At 42.9% G+C, this 18714-nt stretch overlaps 3 protein-coding genes across 5 annotated transcripts in view; 2 read left to right on the forward strand and 1 right to left on the reverse strand.

Moving 5' to 3' along the window:
• Positions 1-17813, reverse strand: part of LOC121004092 (zinc finger protein 420-like) — a 66922-nt gene extending 49109 nt beyond the window's left edge. For all 3 annotated transcript variants that reach the window (XM_040436178.1, XM_040436177.1, XM_040436179.1), the window contains exon 1: positions 17765-17813. The gene's annotated coding sequence lies outside the window, so the exon portion shown is untranslated. The remainder of the gene's footprint in view (positions 1-17764) is intronic.
• The window catches only part of LOC121004097 (gastrula zinc finger protein XlCGF26.1-like), a 705032-nt gene that overhangs the window by 520607 nt on the left and 165711 nt on the right, over positions 1-18714 (forward strand). The gene's annotated exons all lie outside the window — the stretch shown is intronic.
• The window catches only part of LOC121004114 (zinc finger protein 566-like), a 422297-nt gene that overhangs the window by 3513 nt on the left and 400070 nt on the right, over positions 1-18714 (forward strand). The window lies entirely within an intron of this gene.

The following is an 18714-nucleotide window of genomic DNA, read 5'->3' on the forward strand; positions in this document are numbered from 1 at the left end:
GATACTTATAGTCATAGCATACATTCAACCAATGGAGCCGGATTGAGTCCGATTTGAGCTGAGTGACATTATCATTCTCACCTGAGTTAAAGCAAATTTTGTGCACCGCTGTGTATATTGAACCAAATCTAAAGCCCTATTAGGGACCCTCTGGATGTGATAATCAATGCAACATACGGTCAGAAGACCAATAAAATCCCTTTAGGGGTCTCTAACTAATATTAAAATATATCTTTATTCGTTCAATACTAAAATAATAAATTCTATAAGGAAAATCTAATGTTAAAACTATCAGAATACAGTCGAGAGGTTAAATATATGTTCTTGTCTTCTCATATATTGAACTAACCACTGTTGCTTTAAACTAGCAACAATTCAGGGATGTAGTTACATTAAATGTATATTCCTTTAGATTCCTATCTTGGTATTGCAACCATGTAGGTACTTGATGCAGGGAATCAGTTTAGTGTGCTCATGTGTGTACTGGTGCCACCAGGGATGCATATGGCTAGCACTGTCTAGTCATATCCCTCAAATATGGGCCAAAATAAGTTGGTTGATTCTGATTTTATGTGATTTGTACTGTCGCTCAGTACACCGTGTTCCTACACCATCGCCACTTGATCAGTAGAACGTGTGTCTCAACTGTTCAAACACATCCAGTGTTACTGCCACTTGTTATCTTAGAGGAGATTATACTTTGTTGCAACAACTGTCAATGTTTTGCACCAGTTGGCAACACTTCTCTCTCTTATATCAGTGATCCTGTGTGCTGGCAGTTGATTGGTATCACAGTGACTGCGTATGAAACTCGCTCTTATATTGAATTCACTCTAAACTGCGCCTCATATTGCTATTCAGCTAAGCTTAAGCTTACTGAGTACTGACAAAGTGCCTTTGCACAATCGCTATCTGGTCTGGAACTAGTCCTGTATTCACCTGCTGATTCACTCTCTGTATTCGATCTAAAACTAAACGCTACACTATGGCACCCCTCCCGACATGTTTCGCCACTGGTGTGGCTTCGTCAGGGGAAGTGGGGTCCTAAGCGTACACGCGCTCATAGTGACCACTATTTATGCATAGCAAGTCTCCACCCTACCACTACCTACAGCCAATCATCAACTTCCTAGTTACAATGGGAGGTGCGTCTACCTATCAGTTGCCGGTGCGTCACGGTACTGACATACCGTGCGCTCACTTCTCCTGGAAACGTCACCAGCTCTGCGACGCTGGAATCTCCTCCCTTCCACTCACGTCGGCCGTCCACCACAACGAGCAGACCTCAAACTCCACCTCTTGAAGTTGGTATCTCCTACCCACCACTTGCATTGGCCGTCCATCGCACTGAACAGACCTCAGACTCCTCCTCCCAACACATTTATCTGTCATCCTAGATAGGATTGACAGCAATCCATATTAGTTGTAGATCCGTAGCACTGGACTCACATAGCAAAGCTGCCTCCTATATATAAGCTGGCAGTCTCTTTTTATAGTTATATCGTATGTTACTCATCATTCTACAGGGTGGGCCATTTATATGGATACACCTTAATAAAATGGGAATGGTTGGTGATATTAACTTCCTGTTTGTGGCACATTAGTATATGTGAGGGGGGAAACTTTTCAAGATGGGTGGTGAAATCCAAAAAGGAGAAATGGGTCAAACCGACCTCTACAAACAGTCTCCTCCACTGGTCTAGTTGGCACCCAACCACATTGAAAAAAGGAATACCAGTGGGACAATATTTGAGAGCGAGGAGAAACTGTACCACCGAAAAGGCCTTCAAAAAAGAAGCCGACGAACTCTTCAAACGGTTTAGAGCGAGAGGGTATCCGCGGAAAAGTTTAAAAAGGGCATTTAATCGTGCAAAAAACGTAAAAAGAGAGGATTTACTATCCCAAAAATGACCCAAAGGAGGATACCAAAAAGGTAAAGTGCATCGGAACCTATGACTGTAATCATCAACAAATAATGACAATTTTAAAAAGACATTGGAAAATACTCACCAGTGATGGAGAACTGAACACGGTACTATCATCATACCCCAGTGTCACATACAGAAGGGGACAGAACATCAGGGACAAACTTGTCCATAGTTTTTACCTACAAGAGAAACAAAAGGTGAAAACTGGTTAAAATCCAGCATTGTGGGCTCCTTCCCATGTGGCAATTGTACATTTTGTAAATATATTCCGAGAATAAAGAAATTTAAGAACCCAGTTGATGGACGTGAATACACAATCAGAGACTTCTTTAATTGCCGCAGCAGTGGAATCATTTATGTGGCGTCGTGCACTTGCCCTAAATTATATGTGGGCAAAACTATACAGGAGCTCAGACGGAGGATATCGGGGCATATCAGTGCCATTAACACAGAAAAGGATACCTCACTGTATAGACATATTACATATACCCACAGTGGTAACTTAGAAGTCCTAAAATTCTGGGGACTGGCTAAAATTAAATTGGGACCGAGAAGTGGCAATTTGGACCAGAAACTTCTTCAGGAAGAAGCGAAATGGATCCATAGATTACAGACCCTTAGCCCGAAGGGCCTGAATGAGGGTTTCTCATATACGGCCTTCATTTAAGATGCCAATGCCAATACTGCACTATCAAGAAAATAATACAAACATATGATAAAAATTCATAATATGGGATCATTATGGACCATTGTATATTGGCAAAAATTCACACCCACCCATTAAATCTACAGTTTCTATCAATCCCATTGTTAGAGCAAAATCAGCCATATTTCCTGAGGGTAATAGTTACACACTGTACAATTGCAAAAGTAATGTATACAAAAATTACCCCGCTAGAAAGAGGTTCGGCCATTCAGGGAGTGTAAAAAAGAACTGAGGCGGTGTTTCAAAAATGATCTGGACAGTATCAGACACTGCCAGGATCAAATCTCTCCATTTTCCTGTAAACCCCCCCCCCCCCCTTCCAAGAATAAACCGTGACATGTGATTAAGCAAATTAGAGTGTGTAAACATCAAAATACTCCACCACTGTGAATAACAAGCAGGTATATCAGTATGCAGAGTGGTAAGCAGAGAGTATAGAATGATGAGTAACATACGATATAACTATAAAAAGAGACTGCCAGCTTATATATAGGAGGCAGCTTTGCTATGTGAGTCCAGTGCTACGGATCTACAACTAATATGGGTTGCTGTCAATCCTATCTAGGATGACAGATAAATGTGTTGGGAGGAGGAGTCTGAGGTCTGTTCAGTGCGATGGACGGCCAATGCAAGTGGTGGGTAGGAGATACCAACTTCAGGAGGAGGAGTTTGAGGTCTGCTCGTTGTGGTGGACGGCCGACGTGAGTGGAAGGGAGGAGATTCCAGCGTCGCAGAGCTGGTGACGTTTCCAGGAGAAGTGAGCGCACGGTATGTCAGTAACGTGACGCACCGGCAACTGATAGGTAGACGCACCTCCCATTGTAACTAGAAAGTTGATGATTGGCTGTAGGTAGAGGTAGGGTGGAGACTTGCTATGCATAAATAGTGGTCACTATGAGCGCGTGTACGCTTAGGACCCCACTTCCCCTGACGAAGCCACACCAGTGGCGAAACATGTCGGGAGGGGTGCCATAGTGTAGCGTTTAGTTTTAGATCGAATACAGAGAGTGAATCAGCAGGTGAATACAGGACTAGTTCCAGACCAGATAGCGATTGTGCAAAGGCACTTTGTCAGTACTCAGTAAGCTTAAGCTTAGCTGAATAGCAATATGAGGCGCAGTTTAGAGTGAATTCAATATAAGAGCGAGTTTCATACGCAGTCACTGTGATACCAATCAACTGCCAGCACACAGGATCACTGATATAAGAGAGAGAAGTGTTGCCAACTGGTGCAAAACATTGACAGTTGTTGCAACAAAGTATAATCTCCTCTAAGATAACAAGTGGCAGTAACACTGGATGTGTTTGAACAGTTGAGACACACGTTCCACTGATCAAGTGGCGATGGTGTAGGAACACGGTGTACTGAGCGACAGTACAAATCACATAAAATCAGAGTCAACCAACTTATTCTGGCCCATATTTGCTTTAACTCAGGTGAGAATGATAATGTCACTCAGCTCAAATCGGACTCAATCCGGCTCCATTGGTTGAATGTATGAGATCCCGCCTACTCCTATGACTATAAGTATCCGGCTATCTAAGTAGATGTTATAACCCCTTGAAAAAGCCGACGGTGAAACGTGCATCGGGGCACGGTCTGGCAGTGGTGTGGTGTATATCTTGGGTCGGTATGTATTGCATTATGTTAACCATACATTGTATCTTGGTATAGCTTAGTATAATGTTCTGATCTTTCAGTATTATCTGTTGCATAATACTAGTATTATGCATCAATGTAACAACGTTTTTGTGATGCCCATTGAACAACTTTATTTAAGCATCTTACAGAGTATCTGTAAGCATAGCAGAAGCAACATTTGATATCTGTTGATATTTATACAGGGAGTGCAGAATTATTAGGCAAGTTGTATTTTTGAGGATTAATTTTATTATTGAACAACAACCATGTTCTCAATGAACCCCAAAAACTTATTAATATCAAAGCTGAATATTTTTGGAAGTAGTTTTTAGTTTGTTTTTAGTTTTAGCTATTTTAGGGGGATATCTGTGTGTGCAGGTGACTATTACTGTGCATAATTATTAGGCAACTTAACAAAAAACAAATATATACCCATTTCAATTATTTATTTTTACCAGTGAAACCAATATAACATCTCAACATTCACAAATATACATTTCTGATATTCAAAAACAAAACAAAATCAAATCAGTGACCAATATAGCCACCTTTCTTTGCAAGGACACTCAAAAGCCTGCCATCCATGGATTCTGTCAGTGTTTTGATCTGTTCACCATCAACATTGCGTGCAGCAGCAACCACAGCCTCCCAGACACTGTTCAGAGAGGTGTACTGTTTTCCCTCCTTGTAAATCTCACATTTGATGATGGACCACAGGTTCTCAATGGGGTTCAGATCAGGTGAACAAGGAGGCCATGTCATTAGATTTTCTTCTTTTATACCCTTTCTTGCCAGCCACGCTGTGGAGTACTTGGACGCGTGTGATGGAGCATTGTCCTGCATGAAAATCATGTTTTTCTTGAAGGATGCAGACTTCTTCCTGTACCACTGCTTGAAGAAGGTGTCTTCAAGAAACTGGCAGTAGGACTGGGAGTTGAGCTTGACTCCATCCTCAACCCGAAAAGGCCCCACAAGCTCATCTTTGATGATACCAGCCCAAACCAGTACTCCACCTCCACCTTGCTGGCGTCTGAGTCGGACTGGAGCTCTCTGCCCTTTACCAATCCAGCCACGGGCCCATCCATCTGGCCCATCAAGACTCACTCTCATTTCATCAGTCCATAAAACCTTAGAAAAATCAGTCTTGAGATATTTCTTGGCCCAGTCTTGACGTTTCAGCTTGTGTGTCTTGTTCAGTGGTGGTCGTCTTTCAGCCTTTCTTACCTTGGCCATGTCTCTGAGTATTGCACACCTTGTGCTTTTGGGCACTCCAGTGATGTTGCAGCTCTGAAATATGGCCAAACTGGTGGCAAGTGGCATCTTGGCAGCTGCACGCTTGACTTTTCTCAGTTCATGGGCAGTTATTTTGCGCCTTGGTTTTTCCACACGCTTCTTGCGACCCTGTTGACTATTTTGAATGAAACGCTTGATTGTTCGATGATCACGCTTCAGAAGCTTTGCAATTTTAAGAGTGCTGCATCCCACTGCAAGATATCTCACTATTTTTTACTTTTCTGAGCCTGTCAAGTCCTTCTTTTGACCCATTTTGCCAAAGGAAAGGAAGTTGCCTAATAATTATGCACACCTAATATAGGGTGTTGATGTCATTAGACCACACCCCTTCTCATTACAGAGATGCACATCACCTAATATGCTTAATTGGTAGTAGGCTTTCGAGCCTATACAGCTTGGAGTAGGACAACATGCATAAAGAGGATGATGTGGTCAAAATACTCATTTGCCTAATAATTCTGCACGCAGTGTATACTGTGGTCAGCAATACTATTATATGTATGCATTGCTCATACTACCTTATGAATATGTTTTGTACTTTACATTGATGAACTAATATCACCATATACCTCCAACCTATGAGATTTTAAATGTTCTTAATCATGTGAAGCCAGATTTTTGTATTTATGAAATGTTTAATAAAAATTGTGATTATATGAATATATACTGAGTGGTTGAATTGCTGTTTGTTAAAATTTTGATCCATATATTTTCTATTATTGGTTCCAATGATTCTGATATTGGGTCTCATATACATACAGTGCTACCCATAATTATTCATACCCAAGGCAAATTTTGACTTAGTTACTTTTATTCAACCAACAAGTAATTTTTTTGACGGGAAATGACATAAGTGTCTCCCAAAAGATAATAAGACCATGTACAAGAGGCATTATTGTGGGAAAAAAAAATTCGCAGCTTTTATTTACATTTGAGCAAAAAGTGTCCAGTCCAAAATTATTCATACCCTTCTCAATAATCAATAGAAAAGCCTTTATTGGCTATTACAGCAATCAAACGCTTCCTATAATTGCAGACCAACTTTTTGCATGTCTCCACAGGTATTTTTGCCCATTCATCTTTAGCAATGAGCTCCAAATCTTTCAGGTTGGGGGGTCTTCTTGCCATCACCCTGATCTTTAGCTGCCTCCACAGATTCTCAATTGGATTCAAGTCTGGACTCTGGCTGGGCCACTCCAAAACGTTAATGTTGTTGTCTGCTAAGCATTTCTTCAGCACTTTTGCCGTGTGTTTTGGGTCATTGTCATGCTGAAATGTCCACTGGTGCCCAAGGCCAAGTTTCTCTGCAGACTGCCTGATGTCGTCGTTGAGAATCCTCATGTATTGCTCTTTTTTCATGGTGCCGTTTAGTGTGATTAGGTTCCCTGGTTCATCGGCTGAAAAACCCCCCCAAAGCATTAGGTTCCCACCACCATGTTTGACAGTGGGGATGGTGTTCTTTGGGTTGAAGGCTTCTCCTTTTTTACACCAAATGAAGGAAACATCATTGTGACCAAACAATTAAATTTTTGTTTCATCTGACCATAACACAGAAGACCAGAAGTCGTCTTCTTTGTCCAGATGAGCTTTTGCAAAGGCCAAGCGAGCTATTGTGTGCCTTATCTGGAGAAGTGGAACCCAGCGGTGTGCAGTGTCCGTTGGATTGTCTGCCTTGAGACATTGCCACCAGCAGAGCCCAGATTCACCAGGATGGCCTTGGTGGTGATCCTTGGATTCTTTTTCACCTCTCTATCCTCCTGGCCAGCACAGGTGTCACTTTTGGCTTCCGACCACATCCTCTGAGATTTTCCACAGTGCGGAACATCTTGTATTTTTTGCTCAAATGTAAAAAAAAGCTGAGAAATGTTTTTTTTTTTACACAATAATGGCTCTTGTACATCGTCTTATTATCTTTTGGGAGACACCTACAGTACAGACCAAAAGTTTGGACACACCTTCTCATTCAAAGAGTTTTCTTTATTTTCATGACTATGAAAATTGTAGATTCACACTGAAGGCATCAAAACTATGAATTAACACATGTGGAATTATATACATAACAAACAAGTGTGAAACAACTGAAAATATGTCATATTCTAGGTTCTTCAAAGTAGCCACCTTTTGCTTTGATTACTGCTTTGCACACTCTTGGCATTCTCTTGATGAGCTTCAAGAGGTAGTCCCCTGAAATGGTTTTCACTTCACAGGTGTGCCCTGTCAGGTTTAATAAGTGGGATTTCTTGCCTTATAAATGGGGTTGGGACCATCAGTTGCGTTGAGGAGAAGTCAGGTGGATACACAGCTGATAGTCCTACTGAATAGACTGTTAGAATTTGTATTATGGCAAGAAAAAAGCAGCTAAGTAAAGAAAAACGAGTGGCCATCATTACTTTAAGAAATGAAGGTCAGTCAGTCAGCCGAAAAATTGGGAAAACTTTGAAAGTAAGGGCTACTTGACCATGAAGGAGAGTGATGGGTTGCTGCGCCAGATGACCTGGCCTCCACAGTCACCGGACCTGAACCCAATCGAGATAGTTTGGGGTGAGCTGGACCGCAGAGTGAGGGCAAAAGGGCCAACAAGTGCTAAGCATCTCTGGGAACTCCTTCAAGACTGTTGGAAGACCATTTCAGGGGACTACCTCTTGAAGCTCATCAAGAGAATGCCAAGAGTGTGCAAAGCAGTAATCAAAGCAAAAGGTGGCTACTTTGAAGAACCTAGAATATGACAAATTTTCAGTTGTTTCACACTTGTTTGTTATGTAAATAATTCCACATGTGTTAATTCATAGTTTTGATGCCTTCCTAGTCATGAAAATAAAGAAACTCTTTGAATGAGAAGGTGTGTCCAAACTTTTGGTCTGTACTGTATGTCATTTCCCGTTACTTGCTGGTTCAATAAAAGTAACTTTAAAGGGAACCTGTCACCAGTTTTATGGTGTCCTAACTAAGGGCAACATAAATAAGTGACTGATTCTCTTAGCAAAATGCTGGCTCACTTTCTTTAATTGACCCAGTCAATCTGACAACATCTTGTATTGAAAAGATCCAGCTCATAATGATGAGTCCTGAATATTTATGAGCTCCTGACTATCCCCGCCTACCTGATGCTGAATGACAGTTATTTTCCATATGAATCAGTAGCAGGTGGGCAGGGGAGTGGCTATAGCTCTGAATAAAAAAAACGCTGGACTCAATGACATCCCGCTGGACTCAAATCAGCTCATTAGCATGCGGCATCTTTGTGTGTATTTTATGATGTAACCATCTGTCACACCAGTAAGTGAATACATCTAAGGTACTTTTTAGTAGTTAATGATTGTTTATAATTAGTTAGATTATAATCAAATATCCACATGACAGGTTCCCTTTAAGTCAAAATTTGCCAGGGGTATGAATAATTATGGGCAGCACTGTAGATGGGAAAAATATTCATTGGTTGCCTTGTCCTATTCACCCTGATAGAGCTCTATTAGGGTGAATAGGATCTCACACTCTCCCTGCTGCCCTGTGCTTTGTGCACACAGCAGCAGGGATGTTACCATGGCAGCCAGGGCTTCAGTAGCATCGATCAGAAGCTGCCACTGCATCACTAATGAGGAGGGGAGAGGGGACCCTGTGGCCACTGACACCAATGATTAATACTGGGGGGCTTGGGTGGGGGGGGAGCACTGCGCCACCAATGTCTTTAATACTGGGGTTGGGGGGGCGCACTGCGTCACCAATGAAGATAACCAATGATATAGCCGCACTCAAGCTCTATGAGCGGTAGCTGCGATCCGCGGCAGTTAACCACTCAGGTGCGGCACCTGAGGGGTTATCTACCGCAGATCGCAGCTACTTGTCATAGAGGTCGGGAGCCGGCTATGCGATTCTGCAGTCAGCTCCCGCCTACTGTTGAATGAATGAGTGAGTTCTCAGCACCTCCCCTCCTCTTCTCCTCTCATTGGCGGCAGCGGCAGCAGCACCACAGGGGGAGGGAGACACTGCTTCCTTCTCCCCTGTGCTGCTGAGGGAACACGGATCGCGCTGACAGCAGCACGATCCTTATTCCCGATTCGTGATCGGCATAATAGATGCCGATAACATTGAAAATCCTGGGTATCGGCCGATAATATCAGTAAAATTGATAATCAGTTGATCCCTACTCTAGACTACAGATTCCTATTGCCAAGTGGCTGCTATAAAGCATTTTTCTGAACTACTGTTAACAAGGCTCTGCATGTGGCTCGGGCGAGATAACTCCCCAAGTATGTAAGGAAAACAGAATCAGTAAATAAAACCAAATTAGGAAAAAAAGGACCTTGTTTAGTATATTGTTTTAATAAGTACAAACTATAAAAGAGAATAGGTTCTCATTAACCCAGGGATGGCCAACCTGAGGCTCTCCAGCTGTTGCTAAACTACAACTCCCAGGATGCCCAAACTACCTACAGCTATCAGCCTACAGCAGGGAATGGTGGGAGTTGTAGTTTTAAAACAGCTGGAGTTCCGCAGGTTAGCCATGCCTGCATTAACCCTTTCTACCCCAGGTAATTTTCTGTTTACGTTTGTTACTCCCGGCCTTCCCGGAGCAATTTTCCATTGACATAGCGAGGGCTTGTTTATTTGCGGGACAAGTTGTTCTTTCCCAAAAGTGGGGGGAAAATGCATTTCTACTCCGCTAACACTGATACAGCACCAGCTGCAGTCACTGTACTCTAATATACCGGGCCCCGCACACACCAGTATTCATATGTAAACTGTAGGCAATCCATATGTAAACTGCAAGGTAGGGCAATCCACATAGTACTCACTTCCTCACGCGCATGCTCCTCCCACTTTATTAATGAAGCAGGCACGTGAGGAAGTGAGTGACCGGCCAGGCTGCAGTGCCTGCTAGTACGGGAGTTTCATAGTGAGTACCATGTGGATTGCCCTACCTTGCAGTTTACATATCGATTACCTACAGTTTACATATGAATACTGGTGTGAGCGGGGCCCGGTGTAATAGAGTACAGTGACTTCACCGAGCTCCGCCGAGATTTCAACACCAGTTGCCAGCCTCCACCCCCTGTATTGGGTCACTATTTACCATACACAGAGACACTGTTATGGGGGATATCTGTGGATAACACATATATAGCATAAGATGCTATATAGGATATATGTCATCCACAGATGCCCCCATAACAGTGCGTCATCCACAGATCCCCATAACAGTGCGTCATCCACAGATCCCCATAACAGTGCGTCATCCACAGATCCCCGTAACAGTGCGTCATCCACAGATCCCCGTAACAGTGCGTCATCCACAGATCCCCGTAACAGTGCGTCATCCACAGATCCCCGTAACAGTGCGTCATCCACAGATCCCCATAACCAGAGGTCGCGCTACATTTTTTCTGGAAGAGTAAAAATACTCCTCTTACCATTTTTGAGGAGTATTTTTAGCCGATGAGGAGTACGAAAGTTACAGTAATTCAAATATCTAATACGAAGGGATCGGCACCACTGAGGTCACTGTTGCGCTGAGGGGTCGGTACCACTGAGGTCACTGTTGCAGTGATTTTATGAGGTTTAAAGAGTTTGTCCTAAGATCTATATTTCTCACCTGTCGTTAAACTACTTGCACCCCCCCCCCCCCCCACCTCCCATGTAATAACAATCCTGAAGCATCTATTCTTATGACCTTATGTTGCACAATTCCTCTGTTATTCCTGTTATTAGTTATGAAAGACTTGCTGGCAGTTTTCAGTGAAGGTCCAGATGGGGGTGTCCCTGCACAGCCTGACATTATTCAATCAGTGCTGTCAACAGGTAACATCCAGCTGGACCCTTATTGCAGACTACTAGTAATTCGTTCATAAGTTCTAGTGGGAATAATAGAGGAATGGTACAATATAGAGTCACAAGAATTGACTCCCCAGAATTGTTATTGCGTCATCCACAGATCCCCCATAACAGTGCGTCATCCACAGATCCCCCATAACAGTGCGTCATCCACAGATCCCCCATAACAGTGCGTCATCCACAGATCCCCCCATAACAGTGCGTCATCCACAAATCCCCCCATAACAGTGCGTCATCCACAGATCCCCCCATAACCGTGCGTCATCCACAGATCCCCCCATAACAGTGCGTCATCCACAGATCCCCCCATAACAGTGCGTCATCCACAGATCCCCCCATAACAGTGCGTCATCCACAGATCCCCCCATAACAGTGCGTCATCCACAGATCCCCCCATAACAGTGCGTCATCCACAGATCCCCCCATAACAGTGCGTCATCCACAGATCCCCCATAACAGTGCGTCATCCACAGATCCCCCCATAACAGTGCGTCATCCACAGATCCCCCCATAACAGTGCGTCATCCACAGATCCCCCCATAACAGTGCGTCATCCACAGATCCCCCCATAACAGTGCATCATACACAGATCCCCCATAACAGTGCGTCATCCACAGACCACCATTAGTTCAAAACCCACCAAAAGCACACCTTTTGGTTCAAAATATTTTTTATTATTTTCCTCCTCAAAAACCTAGGTGCGTCTTATGGGCAGGTGCATCTTATAGGGCAAAAAATACAGTATTTTCATTTTGGGGAAGGGTGGGGATTAGAATTTTTATATTTTTAATAATTATAGTTTTAAAACTTTTTTTTTTTTTTTACACTTTTTAAAAGTTCACCTAGGAACTTGCAAAAGCTATCATCAGACTGCTTTTCTCAGAAAAGATTAGAATTTCACTATGTTCCTATTAGGGCTGCAGCTATCGACTATTTTTGTAATCGAGCATTCTATCAATTAATCCAACAATTAATCAAGTACTCTAATAACATAAAACTAATTTAAAAAATGTTTTCCTTTATAAAAACTCATCAGCCCCCCACCACCCCAGTGCCATCAGGTTTCGCACCAGTGCCATCAGCTGCCCCCTCAGTGCCATTATATTCCTCCCGCCACCATACAGTCTCATGTAAATAACATCACACCATCTCTCCAGCCCCCTCCAATATACAGTCCCATGTAAATAACATCCCTCTCTATCTACAGTCCCCTCCAAAATACAGTCCCATGTAACATAGTAACATAGTATATAAGGCCGAAAAAAGACATTTGTCCATCCAGTTCGGCCTGTTATCCTGCAAGCTGATCCAGAGGAAGGCAAAAAAACAAAAAAAAAACTGTGAGGTACAAGCCAATTTTCCCCACGGGAAATTCCTTCCCAACTCCAATAAGGCAATCAGAATAACTCCCTGGATCAACGACTCCTCTCTAGTAGCCGTAGCCTGTAATGTTATTACACTCCAGAAATACATCCAGGCCCCTCTTGAACTCTTTTATTGTACTCACCATCACCCCCTCTTCAGGCAGAGAGTTCCATAGTTCATAGTTCCATAACATCACCTCCTCCCCAGCCGCCTTCATAGAAACATAGAATGTGTCGGCAGATAAGAACCATTTGGCCCATCTAGTCTGCCCAATATATCTGAATACTATGGATAGCCCCTGGCCCTATCTTATATGAAGGATAGCCATATGCCATATGCCATATTAAACAAAATTGGTCCCAGTACAGATCCCTGTGGAACCCCACTGGTAACATGACCTTGTTTTGAATGTTCTCCATTGACTACAACCCTCTGTTGTCTGTCACTCAGCCACTGCCTAATCCACTCAACAATATGGGAGTCCATGCTCAATGACTGCAGTTTATTGATAAGTCTTCTATGTGGGACAGTGTCAAAAGCCTTACTAAAATCTAGATATGCGATGTCTACTGCACCTCCACCGTCTATTATTTTATTCACCCAGTCAAAAAAATCTATCTAAGATTTGTTTGACATGATCTCCCTGAAGTAAACCCATGTTGTTTTTCATCTTGCAATCCATGGGATTTTAGATGTTCCACAATCCTATCCTTTAACCCCTTAAGGACACAGCCTTTTTACACCTTAGGACCAGGCCATTTTTTGCAAATCTGACCAGAGTCCCTTTAAGTGCTGATAACTTTAAAACGCTTTGACTTATCCAGGCCGTTCTGAGATTGTTTTTTCGTCACATATTGTACTTCATGACACTGGTAAAATGAAGTCAAAAATTTTTTTTTTTTTGCACCAAAAAATACCTATTTTAACAAAAATTTGGAAAAATTTGCAAATTTCAAAGTTTCAGTTTCTCTACTTCTGTAATACATAGTAATACCCCCAAAAATTGTGATGACTTTACATTCCCCATATGTCTACTTCATGTTTGAATTGTTTTGGGAATGATATTTTATTTTTTGGGGATGTTACAAGGCTTAGAAGTTTAGAAGCAAATCTTGAAATTTTTCAGAAATTTACAAAAACTAAATTTTTAGGGACCAGTTCAGGTCTCAAGTCACTTTGCGAGGCTTACATAATAGAAACCACCCAAAAATGACCCCATCTAAGAAACTACACCCCTCAAGGTATTCAAAACTGATTTTGCATACGTTGTTAACCCTTTAGGTGTTGCACAAGAGTTATTGGCAAATGGGGAGGAAATTTGAGAATTTCATTTTTTTGTCTAATTTTTCATTTTAACCCATTTTTTCCACTAACAAATCAAGGGTTAACAGCCAAACAAGACTGTATCTTTATTGCCCTGACTCTGCCGTTTACAGAAACACCCAATATGTGGCCGTAAACTACTGTACGGCCACACAGCGGGGCGTAGAGTGAAAGGTGCGCCGTATGGTTTTTGGAGGGCTGATTTTTATGGACTGGTTTATTTACACCATGTCCCATTTGAAGCCCCCCTGATGCACCCCTAGATGAGAAACTCCCTAAAAGTGACCCCATCTAAGAAACTACACCCCTCAAGCTATTCAAAACTGATTTTACATACATCGTTAACCCTTTAGGTGTTGCACAGGAGTTATTGGCAAATGGCGATGAAATTTGAGAATTTAATTTTTTTGCCTAATTTTCCATTTTAACCCATTTTTTCCACTAACAAAGCAAGGGTTAACAGCCAAACAAGACTGTATCTTTATTGCCCTGACTCTGCTGTTTACAGAAACACCCCATATGTGGCCGTAAACTACTGTACGGGCACACAGCGGGGCGTAGAGTGAAAGATGCGCCGTTTGGTTTTTGGAGGGCTGATTTTGCTGGACTGTTTTTTTGGCACCATGTCCCATTTGAAGCCCCCCTGATGCACCCCTGGAGTAGAAACTCCATAAAAGTGACCCCATCTAAGAAACTACACCCCTCAAGGTATTAAAAACTGATTTTACTAACTTTGTTAACCCTTTAGGTGTTGCACAAGATTTAATGGAAAATAGAGATACAATTTCAAAATTTCACTTTTTTGGCAGATTTTCCATTTTAATATTTTTTTTTCCAGTTACAAAGCAAGGGTTAACAGCCAAACAAAACTCATTATTTATGGCCCTGATTCTGTAGTTTACAGAAACACCCCATATGTGGTCGTAAACTGCTGTACGGGCACACGGCAGGGCGCAGAAGGAAAGGAACGCCATACGGTTTTTGGAAGGCAGATTTTGCAGGACCGGTTTTTTGACACCATGTCCCATTTGAAGCCCCCCTGATGCACCCCTAGAGTAGAAACTCCAAAAAAGTGACCCCATTTTAGAAACTACGGGATAGGGTGGCAGTTTTGTTGGTACTAGTTTAGGGTACATATGATTTTTGGTTGCTCTATATTACACTTTTTGTGCGGCAAGGTAACAAGAAATAGATTTTTTGGCACGTTTTTATTTTTTGTTATTGACAACATTCATCTGACAGGTTAGATCATGTGGTAATTTTATAGAGCAGGTTGTCACGGACGCGGCGATACCTAATATGTATACAATTTTTTTTATTTATGTAAGTTTTACACAATGATTTCATTTTTAAAACAAAAAAAATGTTTTAGTGTCTCCATAGTCTAAGAGCCATAGTTTTTTCAGTTTTTGGGCGATTATCTTAAGTAGGGTCTCATTTTTTGCGGGATGAAATGACGGTTTGATTGGCATCTATTTTGGGGTGCATATGACTTTTTGATTGCATGCTATTACACTTTTTGTGACGTAAGATGACAAAAAATGGCTTTTTTTACACCGTTTTTATTTTAATTTTTTTACGGTGGTCATCTGAGGGGTTAGATCATGTGATATTTTTATAGAGCCGGTCGATACGGACGCGGCGATACCTAATATGTATACTTTTTTTATTTATTTATGTAAGTTTTACACAATGATTTCATTTTTGAAACAAAAAAAATCATGTTTTAGTGTTTCCATAGTCTAAGAGCCATAGTTTTTTCAGTTTTTGGGCGATTATCTTGGGTAGGGTATGATTTTTGCGGGATGAGATGACGGTTTGATTGGTACTATTTTGGCGTACATGCGACTTTTTTGATGACTTTTATTACCTTTTTTGGGAAGTAAGGTGGGCAAAATTTCAATTTCATCATAGTTTTTTATTTTTTTGGCGTTCACCGTTCGGGTAAAGTAACATAACCGTTTTATAGATCAGGTCGTTACGGACGCGGCGATACCAAACATGTGTAGGGAATTTTATTTTTTTCATTTTTAATCAGTGATAAATATGTTTTTTGATTTTTACTTTTTTTTCCCTTTTTTTTTGACCCAGACCCACTTGATTCTTGAAGATCCAGTGGGTCTGATGTCTGCATAATACAGTACAGTACAATATATATTGTTCTGTACTGTATTTTACTTACACTGAACAGATCTATGCTTTTAGCACAGATCTGTTCAGCACCATGGACAGCAGGACGCCTGAGAGGCGTCCTGTTGCCATGGGAACCTTCCCCGTCTGCTCAGAACTGCGCAGACGGGGAAGGGTAAGCACAGGGCTGAGGGCTCTCTGGGGGCTCTCTCCCTCTCCCATCGGGGGGCTGCAAAGGCACAGCAGCCCCCCGATGGGAGAGGGAGGGAGCTCCCTGCGCTGTCAACCTTTTCCATACAGCGGTCCGTACGGACCGCTGTATGGAAAGGGTTAACGGCTGACATCGCATGGCAGATGTCAGCCGTTTATACCAGGGTGCCAGCAATGTGCTGGCACCCTGGTATACCCACTAGAAACCAATGATTATACAAGGGGAGGCGGGCGGAGGATCACGATCCCGCCTGCCGCACCGCCCGTCTCCCGCACCGCCCGCAACCCTCCCCCTGCACCTCCCACCGGGCTAAAATCACTCGGGGGGTGCAGGGGGAGGGATACAGATCTATTTTAGGAATACTAAAGTTTCTGATCCCCGCGGTCAGGGACCGCAGGGATCAGAAACTGCAGAAATCGCAGCAAACCGCAGGTCTGAATTAACCTGCGGTTTGCCGCGATCGCCGACATGGGGGGGGTCACCGCGCTTTTAGCCTAGGTGCCTGCTCGATGATTTGAGCAGGCACCGGGTTCCGATCACTGCCGGCCGGGCGGCAGTGATCGGAACAACACATGACGTACCGGTACGTCATGTGTCCTTAAGTACCAGGACATCATGACGTACCGGTACGTCATGTGTCCTTAAGAGGTTAATAGGGTTTCCATTAATTTGCCTACTATTGATGTCAGACTCACTGGTCTATAGTTGCTCAATTCCTCCCTACTACCTTTCTTGTGAATGGGCACGACATTTGCTCATTTCCAATCTTCCGGGACGACTCCTGTTACTAATGATTGGTTAAATAAATCTGTTAACGGTTTTGCCAGCTCACCACTAAGCTCTTTTAATAATTCTGGGTGTATCTCATCAGGCCCCTGTGACTTATTTGTCTTCACCTTAGACAGCAAACTTAGAACATCTTCCTCTGTAAAGATACATGCATCAAACGATTTATTAGTCATCCTTTCTAGTGGAGGTCCTTCTCCTTTTTCTTTTGTAAAAACTGAACAGAAGTATTCATTAAGGCAGTCGGCTAGCCCTTTATTCTCTTCTACATACCTTCAACATACAGTCCCAAGTAAATAATACCCCCCCTCCCCAGCCACCTCCAACATGCAATCCCATGTAAACATCACCCCTCAACATTCAGTCCCATGTAAATAACATCACTCCTTCCCTCAGACCCCTGTAACATACAGTCCCATGTTAATAACATGACCTCAGCCACCTCCAACACACTGTCCCATGTAAGAAACATCCCTCTCTTCAGCCCTAACATACAGTCCCAGTTAAATAACCACAACTCCCAGCATTGCTCTTCCTCTCCCTTCACTTACCTCTCCTCATGTAGCAGACATCACCACAGCTTCTTACCCCAGGTCTTCTCCTCTTCACTGCCCTCCTCTCCTGCACTGGTCACATAATGGTGATATCATCACAGGTCCTTCTCAACCACTGACTGTTTTACTGGTCACATGACCTGTGATGCCACCACAGGTCTTTCAGCTCTTCCAGTGCATTAGATTGAATTGTATTGCCATCCTCAGGATGGCAATATAGTTGTATCTAGCTGGCAGGCAGGACATTCGGGGCCTGGGGCAAAACATTAGGGTCCCAGGTCCCGAATGTTATAACCTAGCAAAGCCCCTGCCACGCGCTGCATTGTCGTCATAAAGTCACACAGCGTCAGGTCATAGTGCGCGCTTACGTGCACTATGACCTGACGATGTGTCAAGAGGGCAGTGCAGTGTGGTACGGGCCGGCAGGGGACCACAGAGCGTGAGAAATAGCAAGCGCTTTACTAACGCTCTGTGGTCACATGACACAAGCGAATCCTCGATGCCAAAAATTGGCATCATGGATTTTTTTGTGTCGATTTAGGCTACTTTCACATTAGCGTTTTCAATTCCGCTATTGAGATCCGTCATAGGATGTCAATAGTGGAAGAAAACTCTTCAGTTTTGTCCCCATTCATTGTAAATGGGGACAAAACTGAATTGAATGAAACGGAATGCACTAAAATGCACTCCGTTCCGTTTGATTGCGCTTCCATCGCGGACAGAATAACACTGCAAGCAGCGTTTTTTTCTGTCCGCGATGTGGTGCGGAGCAAGACGGATCCGTCTGGCACACAATGTAAGTCAATGGGGACAGATCCGTTATCTCTGACACAATATAAAACGGATCCGTCCCCCATTGACTTTCAATGGAGTTCATAATGGATTTGTCTTGGCTATATAAGACATAATACAACCGGATCCGTTCATGACGAATGCATGCAGTTGTA

This window comes from Bufo bufo, chromosome 6, assembly GCF_905171765.1.
Source record: "Bufo bufo chromosome 6, aBufBuf1.1, whole genome shotgun sequence".
NCBI lineage: Eukaryota > Metazoa > Chordata > Amphibia > Anura > Bufonidae > Bufo > Bufo bufo.